General features: G+C 45.8%; 1 protein-coding gene across 1 annotated transcript in view; it reads left to right on the top strand.

The window, feature by feature from the left end:
• Positions 1–441: 441 nt before the first annotated feature.
• The window catches only part of PPP6R2 (protein phosphatase 6 regulatory subunit 2), a gene marked incomplete in the record, with an annotated part of 934,057 nt that continues 924,654 nt past the window's right edge, over positions 442–9,844 (top strand). The window contains 1 exon segment of the mRNA XM_053716315.1: positions 442–575.

The raw sequence follows: 9,844 nt of genomic DNA, 5'->3' as shown, positions 1-9,844 counted from the left end.
ACAAGTTGGGGGACAGTCACATTATGACAATTGATGAGCCAGTGGCTTTATATGGGGGCATAGGACAAGCTGGGGTACAGTCACATTATGACGATGATACAGTGCCTTTATATGGGGACATAGGACAAGTTGGGGGACAGTCACATTATTAAAATTTATAAGCCAGAGCCTTTATATGGGGACATAGGACAATGTTATAATTAATACTAATTTGCATCGCCTTAGGAACACGGCTTGGATATGCACAGCACACATACGCAGAATTTCTATCCCATAAAGCGCACATTCGGGACTGCTTGTGCACATGCGCAGAATGTTTGTAAAAAGCAGCGTCTGCGCACGTGCCATGTTAAGGTACTGCGCCTGCGTAATGTGGTGGGAAGCGGAGGATTCTGATTGTCTTCGGATGTAGTCTCGCGCTTGCGCAGTGCGGGTGAGAGTGACAATATTTCGCATGCGCAGTGCTTGGTTTGGGGGAAATCTATAAAACACCTGAACAAATTCATTAAATCACCGTGACACTTCGGTAGACCGGAAACCGCGGGTGCCACAGCAGGATAGCTGAGGACAACACGGTGAGTCATGTGCGTTATATGATTCTTCAACTCGTAGGAGCGAACGGCTCATAGGTAACCGCGCAGTGTCCGGTGTCACGGAATCGGTACCGCGTATTGACCCAGTGTGTGGCACAATATACCGGCTCTGTGTCTAGTGACCCTGTGTGTGACACAATATACCGGCTCTGTGTGTCTAGTAACCCTGTGTGTGACACAATATACCGGCTCTGTGTGTCTAGTGACCCTGTGTGTGACACAATATACCGGCTCTGTGTCTAGTGACCCTGTGTGTGACACAATATACCGGCTCTGTGTGTCTAGTGACCCTGTGTGTGACACAATATACTGGCTCTGTGTGTCTAGTGACCCTGTGTGTGACACAATATACTGGCTCTGTGTCTAGTGACCCTGTGTGTGACACAATATACCGGCTCTGTGTCTAGTGACCCTGTGTGTGTGACACAATATACTGGCTCTGTGTGTCTAGTAACCCTGTGTGTGACACAATATACTGGCTCTGTGTCTAGTGACCCTGTGTGTGACACAATATACCGGCTCTGTGTCTAGTGACCCTGTGTGTGACACAATATACTGGCTCTGTGTCTAGTGACCCTGTGTGTGACACAATATACCGGCTCTGTGTGTCTAGTGACCCTGTGTGTGACACAATATACCGGCTCTGTGTGTCTAGTGACCCTGTGTGTGACACAATATACCGGCTCTGTGTGTCTAGTAACCCTGTGTGTGACACAATATACCGGCTCTGTGTGTCTAGTGACCCTGTGTGTGACACAATATACCGGCTCTGTGTCTAGTGACCCTGTGTGTGACACAATATACCGGCTCTGTGTGTCTAGTGACCCTGTGTGTGACACAATATACCGGCTCTGTGTCTAGTGACCCTGTGTGTGACACAATATACCGGCTCTGTGTGTCTAGTGACCCTGTGTGTGTGACACAATATACTGGCTCTGTGTCTAGTGACCCTGTGTGTGTGACACAATATACTGGCTCTGTGTGTCTAGTGACCCTGTGTGTGACACAATATACTGGCTCTGTGTGTCTAGTGACCCTGTGTGTGTGGCACAATATACCGGCTCTGTGTCTAGTGACCCTGTGTGTGACACAATATACCGGCTCTGTGTGTCTAGTAACCCTGTGTGACACAATATACCGGCTCTGTGTGTCTAGTAACCCTGTGTGTGACACAATATACCGGCTCTGTGTCTAGTGACCCTGTGTGTGACACAATATACCGGCTCTGTGTCTAGTGACCCTGTGTGTGACACAATATACTGGCTCTGTGTGTCTAGTGACCCTGTGTGTGACACAATATACCGGCTCTGTGTGTCTAGTGACCCTGTGTGTGACACAATATACCGGCTCTGTGTGTCTAGTGACCCTGTGTGTGACACAATATACCGGCTCTGTGTGTCTAGTGACCCTGTGTGTGACACAATATACTGGCTCTGTGTGTCTAGTGACCCTGTGTGTGACACAATATACTGGCTCTGTGTGTCTAGTGACCCTGTGTGTGTGGCACAATATACCGGCTCTGTGTCTAGTGACCCTGTGTGTGACACAATATACCGGCTCTGTGTGTCTAGTAACCCTGTGTGACACAATATACTGGCTCTGTGTGTCTAGTAACCCTGTGTGACACAATATACCGGCTCTGTGTGTCTAGTAACCCTGTGTGTGACACAATATACCGGCTCTGTGTCTAGTGACCCTGTGTGTGACACAATATACCGGCTCTGTGTCTAGTGACCCTGTGTGTGACACAATATACTGGCTCTGTGTGTCTAGTGACCCTGTGTGTGACACAATATACCGGCTCTGTGTGTCTAGTAACCCTGTGTGACACAATATACCGGCTCTGTGTGTCTAGTGACCCTGTGTGTGACACAATATACCGGCTCTGTGTGTCTAGTAACCCTGTGTGACACAATATACCGGCTCTGTGTGTCTAGTGACCCTGTGTGTGACACAATATACCGGCTCTGTGTGTCTAGTAACCCTGTGTGACACAATATACTGGCTCTGTGTGTCTAGTGACCCTGTGTGACACAATATACTGGCTCTGTGTCTAGTGACCCTGTGTGTGACACAATATACTGGCTCTGTGTGTCTAGTGACCCTGTGTGTGACACAATATACTGGCTCTGTGTCTAGTGACCCTGTGTGTGACACAATATACCGGCTCTGTGTGTCTAGTGACCCTGTGTGTGACACAATATACTGGCTCTGTGTCTAGTGACCCTGTGTGTGACACAATATACCGGCTCTGTGTGTCTAGTGACCCTGTGTGTGACACAATATACCGGCTCTGTGTGTCTAGTGACCCTGTGTGTGACACAATATACCGGCTCTGTGTGTCTAGTGACCCTGTGTGTGACACAATATACCGGCTCTGTGTGTCTAGTGACCCTGTGTGTGACACAATATACCGGCTCTGTGTGTCTAGTGACCCTGTGTGTGAAACAATATACCGGCTCTGTGTGTCTAGTGACCCTGTGTGTGACACAATATACCGGCTCTGTGTGTCTAGTGACCCTGTGTGTGACACAATATACCGGCTCTGTGTGTCTAGTGACCCTGTGTGTGACACAATATACCGGCTCTGTGTGTCTAGTGACCCTGTGTGTGACACAATATACCGGCTCTGTGTCTAGTAACCCTGTGTGTGACACAATATACCGGCTCTGTGTCTAGTGACCCTGTGTGTGACACAATATACCGGCTCTGTGTCTAGTGACCCTGTGTGTGACACAATATACCGGCTCTGTGTCTAGTGACCCTGTGTGTGACACAATATACCGGCTCTGTGTCTAGTGACCCTGTGTGTGACACAATATACCGGCTCTGTGTCTAGTGACCCTGTGTGTGACACAATATACCGGCTCTGTGTCTAGTGACCCTGTGTGTGGCACAATATACCGGCTCTGTGTCTAGTGACCCTGTGTGTGACACAATATACCGGCTCTGTGTCTAGTGACCCTGTGTGTGACACAATATACCGGCTCTGTGTCTAGTGACCCTGTGTGTGGCACAATATACCGGCTCTGTGTCTAGTGACCCTGTGTGTGGCACAATATACCGGCTCTGTGTGTCTAGTAACCCTGTGTGACACAATATACTGGCTCTGTGTGTCTAGTGACCCTGTGTGTGACACAATATACTGGCTCTGTGTGTCTAGTGACACAATATACCGGCTCTGTGTGTCTAGTGACACAATATACCGGCTCTGTGTGTCTAGTGACACAATATACCGGCTCTGTGTGTCTAGTAACCCTGTGTGACACAATATACTGGCTCTGTGTCTAGTGACCCTGTGTGTGACACAATATACCGGCTCTGTGTGTCTAGTGACCCTGTGTGTGACACAATATACTGGCTCTGTGTGTCTAGTGACACAATATACCGGCTCTGTGTGTCTAGTGACCCTGTGTGTGACACAATATACCGGCTCTGTGTGTCTAGTGACACAATATACCGGCTCTGTGTGTCTAGTGACCCTGTGTGTGACACAATATACCGGCTCTGTGTGTCTAGTAACCCTGTGTGACACAATATACTGGCTCTGTGTCTAGTGACCCTGTGTGTGACACAATATACCGGCTCTGTGTGTCTAGTGACCCTGTGTGTGACACAATATACTGGCTCTGTGTCTAGTAACCCTGTGTGTGACACAATATACCGGCTCTGTGTGTCTAGTGACCCTGTGTGTGACACAATATACCGGCTCTGTGTCTAGTGACCCTGTGTGTGACACAATATACCGGCTCTGTGTGTCTAGTAACCCTGTGTGTGACACAATATACCGGCTCTGTGTGTCTAGTGACCCTGTGTGTGACACAATATACCGGCTCTGTGTCTAGTGACCCTGTGTGTGTGACACAATATACTGGCTCTGTGTGTCTAGTGACCCTGTGTGTGTGACACAATATACCGGCTCTGTGTCTGGTAACCCTGTGTGACACAATATACTGGCTCTGTGTCTAGTGACCCTGTGTGTGACACAATATACCGGCTCTGTGTGTCTAGTGACCCTGTGTGTGTGACACAATATACTGGCTCTGTGTCTAGTGACCCTGTGTGTGACACAATATACCGGCTCTGTGTCTAGTGACCCTGTGTGTGACACAATATACCGGCTCTGTGTGTCTAGTAACCCTGTGTGTGACACAATATACCGGCTCTGTGTGTCTAGTAACCCTGTGTGTGACACAATATACCGGCTCTGTGTCTAGTAACCCTGTGTGTGGCACAATATACTGGCTCTGTGTGTCTAGTGACCCTGTGTGTGTGACACAATATACTGGCTCTGTGTCTAGTAACCCTGTGTGTGACACAATATACCGGCTCTGTGTGTCTAGTGACCCTGTGTGTGTGACACAATATACTGGCTCTGTGTCTAGTGACCCTGTGTGTGACACAATATACCGGCTCTGTGTCTAGTGACCCTGTGTGTGACACAATATACCGGCTCTGTGTGTCTAGTAACCCTGTGTGTGACACAATATACCGGCTCTGTGTGTCTAGTGACCCTGTGTGTGACACAATATACCGGCTCTGTGTGTCTAGTGACCCTGTGTGTGACACAATATACCGGCTCTGTGTGTCTAGTGACCCTGTGTGTGTGACACAATATACCGGCTCTGTGTGTCTAGTAACCCTGTGTGTGACACAATATACCGGCTCTGTGTCTAGTGACCCTGTGTGTGACACAATATACTGGCTCTGTGTCTAGTAACCCTGTGTGTGACACAATATACCGGCTCTGTGTCTAGTAACCCTGTGTGTGGCACAATATACCGGCTCTGTGTGTCTAGTGACCCTGTGTGTGTGACACAATATACCGGCTCTGTGTCTAGTAACCCTGTGTGTGGCACAATATACCGGCTCTGTGTGTCTAGTGACCCTGTGTGTGTGACACAATATACCGGCTCTGTGTGTCTAGTGACCCTGTGTGTGTGACACAATATACCGGCTCTGTGTGTCTAGTGACCCTGTGTGTGTGACACAATATACCGGCTCTGTGTGTCTAGTGACCCTGTGTGTGTGACACAATATACCGGCTCTGTGTCTAGTGACCCTGTGTGTGACACAATATACCGGCTCTGTGTCTAGTGACCCTGTGTGTGACACAATATACCGGCTCTGTGTGTCTAGTAACCCTGTGTGTGACACAATATACTGGCTCTGTGTGTCTAGTGACCCTGTGTGTGACACAATATACTGGCTCTGTGTGTCTAGTGACCCTGTGTGTGACACAATATACCGGCTCTGTGTGTCTAGTAACCCTGTGTGTGACACAATATACCGGCTCTGTGTCTAGTGACCCTGTGTGTGACACAATATACCGGCTCTGTGTCTAGTGACCCTGTGTGTGACACAATATACCGGCTCTGTGTGTCTAGTGACCCTGTGTGTGACACAATATACCGGCTGTTTGTGTCTAGTGACGGTACCATGTATTGATCCTGTGTGTGACACAATACAGGGAGTGCAGAATTATTAGGCAAGTTGTATTTTTGAGGATTAATTTTATTATTGAACAACAACCATGTTCTCAATGAACCCAAAAAACTCATTAATATCAAAGCTAAATAGTTTTGGAAGTAGTTTTTAGTTTGTTTTTAGTTATATCTATTTTAGGGGGATATCTGTGTGTGCAGGTGACTATTACTGTGCATAATTATTATGCAACTTAACAAAAAACAAATATATACCCATTTCAATTATTTATTTTTACCAGTGAAACCAATATAACATCTCAACATTCACAAATATACATTTCTGACATTCAAAAACAAAACAAAAACAAATCAGTGACCAATATAGCCACCTTTCTTTGCAAGGACACTCAAAAGCCTGCCATCCATGGATTCTGTCAGTGTTTTGATCTGTTCACCATCAACATTGCGTGCAGCAGCAACCACAGCCTCCCAGACACTGTTCAGAGAGGTGTACTGTTTTCCCTCCTTGTAAATCTCACATTTGATGATGGACCACAGGTTCTCAATGGGGTTCAGATCAGGTGAACAAGGAGGCCATGTCATTAGATTTTCTTCTTTTATACCCTTTCTTGCCAGCCACGCTGTGGAGTACTTGGACGCGTGTGATGGAGCATTGTCCTGCATGAAAATCATGTTTTTCTTGAAGGATGCAGACTTCTTCCTGTACCACTGCTTGAAGAAGGTGTCTTCCAGAAACTGGCAGTAGGACTGGGAGTTGAGCTTGACTCCATCCTCAACCCAAAAAGGCCCCACAAGCTCATCTTTGATGATACCAGCCCAAACCAGTAGTCCACCTCCACCTTGCTGGCGTCTGAGTCGGACTGGAGCTCTCTGCCCTTTACCAATCCAGCCACGGGCCCATCCATCTGGCCCATCAAGACTCACTCTCATTTCATCAGTCCATAAAACCTTAGAAAAATCAGTCTTGAGATATTTCTTGGCCCAGTCTTGACGTTTCTTGTTCAGTGGTGGTCGTCTTTCAGCCTTTCTTACCTTGGCCATGTCTCTGAGTATTGCACACCTTGTGCTTTTGGGCACTCCAGTGATGTTGCAGCTCTGAAATATGGCCAAACTGGTGGCAAGTGGCATCTTGGCAGCTGCATGCTTGACTTTTCTCAGTTCATGGGCAGTTATTTTGCGCCTTGGTTTTTCCACACGCTTCTTGCGACCCTGTTGACTATTTTGAATGAAACGCTTGATTGTTCGATGATCACGCTTCAGAAGCTTTGCAATTTTAAGAGTGCTGCATCCCTCTGCAAGATATCTCACTATTTTTGACTTTTCTGAGCCTGTCAAGTTCTTCTTTTGACCCATTTTGCCAAAGGAAAGGAAGTTGCCTAATAATTATGCACACCTGATATAGGGTGTTGATGTCATTAGACCACACCCCTTCTCATTACAGAGATGCACATCACCTAATATGCTTAATTGGTAGTAGGCTTTCGAGCCTATACAGCTTGGAGTAAGACAACATGCATAAAGAGGATGATGTGGTCAAAATACTCATTTGCCTAATAATTCTGCACTCCCTGTATATGCACTGTCCTGTTGAACTGTTCTTTTGTAATGTGACACAATGTACCAGCTGTGTGTGTCTAGTGGCGGTACCGTGTACTGATCCTGTTTGTGACACACTATACTGGCTTTGTGTCTCTAGTGACGGTACCGTGTACTGATCCTGTGTGTGACACAATGTACCTGCTGTGTTTGTCTAGTGACGGTACTGTGTACTGATCCTGTGTGTGACACAATATACCGGCTGTGTGTCTAGTGACAGTACCGTGTATTGATCCTGTGTGTGACACAATATATACACTGTCCTTGTGTGATGGCACTGCATTATAGTGACCTATATTTTGGCTCTGTGTCTCAGATACAGTTTAATGATACAGTGACACATGTTGACCTTTAAACTGATGTTAATAAATTACAGTTTGGCTATGGCCTTCCTCTCTACTGTGTGTCCATATTATCATGGAAGGTTAGGTTGCAGTGTCTCCACACCTGATAGGCTATAGATCCTGTTTTAGACGTGATATCCTTATTCCTGCTGTCTAGCTGAGGGCTTGACAAATACAGTGCACCAGTTGTAAACACTGGCACCCAACAAATAACCCCATCTGTCTGTCTCCTTGTAACCATGTGTACAGCTAGCGAGGAGACATCTGACCCTCTTGATTGTTGCTTTTTCCTTTCTTTCAGCCTCCAGTACCAGCTACGGCCAGGGCCGTCTTTAACAGAGGGCAAAAGGGGCAGCTGCCCAGGGCCCAGTCTCTAAATTAAAAGTGCTTAGTGAGTACAGCGCTACAAAGTCCTAGAGGAAAGGATTTGTGGCTAAAGATGGTGTCCACGATTGGTATAACTATAAGTGACGAGTTGATCGTATTGCAAATAGCCTATAGGTCTAAGTGCATAAATGTTTCAATGTATACGAAAAATAATAACTTATAATGGATCAGATGCTCCTATATGTTATGCTAAAACCATTTATTATGTTTTACTAATAACATTTTACTAATAACATTTTGATTTAACATATGTAGTTAAAAATCCTTGACAATGTGTGTGTACATAAAAGTTGCACTTAGACCTATAGGCTATGTGCAATACGATCAACTCGTCACTTATAGTTATACCAATCGTGGACACCATCTTTAGCCACAAATCCTTTCCTCTAGGACTTTGTAGCGCTGTACTCACTAAGCACTTTTAATTTATTGACATTTTAGGATCTTGTTGGGAGATTCCGCAACAAGAGCACAGCTTGTATGGTTGACATCTTGGCGCTGCAAGATATACATTTATAACATGGCCCAGTCTCTGTTGAGGAGCCCAAGAGTCCGAAAAAATAATAAAATATATATATATATATATATATATATATATATATATATATATATATATATATATATATATATATATATATATATATATATATATATAATATATATATATTTTTTTTTTTTTTTTTTATGGTTCATACCAGACTGCTGATGTAACATGGGAAACACACACATTCAGTCCTAATACTGTCACAGTCAAAAGTACTCTGCTTATATTTAAAAAAAAAAAAAAAAAACTGTGCCGGTGTCATGTGACATGCCAAGCTATTGCCATGTGCTGTTTTAGATGTGCACTGTGCAGCACTGAATGCAAAGCCCTAACTCTGCATCCAGCCATTCCCACTGCATCATAAAAGGTCCTACTGGGGTTACCACTGTTACCAGGTAACTGTTCTGGTTGTGGGGATTGTTTCTGGGTAGGGCTGACTGTAGGCGCATGCAGCAGAAAGCTGGAGCGGCAGGCACATGAGGATTTGAGCATCTGTGCAACTGCATACACTGCTCTCTTCAGTCTTGAGGCTGTGTGACTCATCTCACACTGTATCCATGCAGCCTTGGACAGACAGCATCCAGGCTGCTGGTCCCCTTAGCCCTGCTCTTTCTGCTGTGGCCCTAAGATCAACTAACTGAAGTTTGTTAGGGGAACAGTGCTTTGTAGAAAGGTGTCAGTGGGAAGAATAAGTGAGTGCACACACGCCCCTCCCCATGCAGCATTGTCTAGTGCAGGGTGAGAGGGAACTTGTTCCTAGCAAAGAAGTGACATGTGCTGCTGTGGCTGATGTATAGTGTCATGCTGATACTTCACACATTAATGTAAGGTTTCTGTATAAGGGGCACAGGTATGATCTCGGTGTATTACTAGCACTTAAAGAGTTGATTGATGGTATATGGAGCACAAAAAACTGTTGCATTGCAGAGTAGG

The sequence above is a fragment of the Bombina bombina genome, chromosome 6, assembly GCF_027579735.1.
Source record: "Bombina bombina isolate aBomBom1 chromosome 6, aBomBom1.pri, whole genome shotgun sequence".
Lineage (NCBI taxonomy): Eukaryota > Metazoa > Chordata > Amphibia > Anura > Bombinatoridae > Bombina > Bombina bombina.
This window is presented reverse-complemented; position numbering and strand designations above follow the sequence as displayed.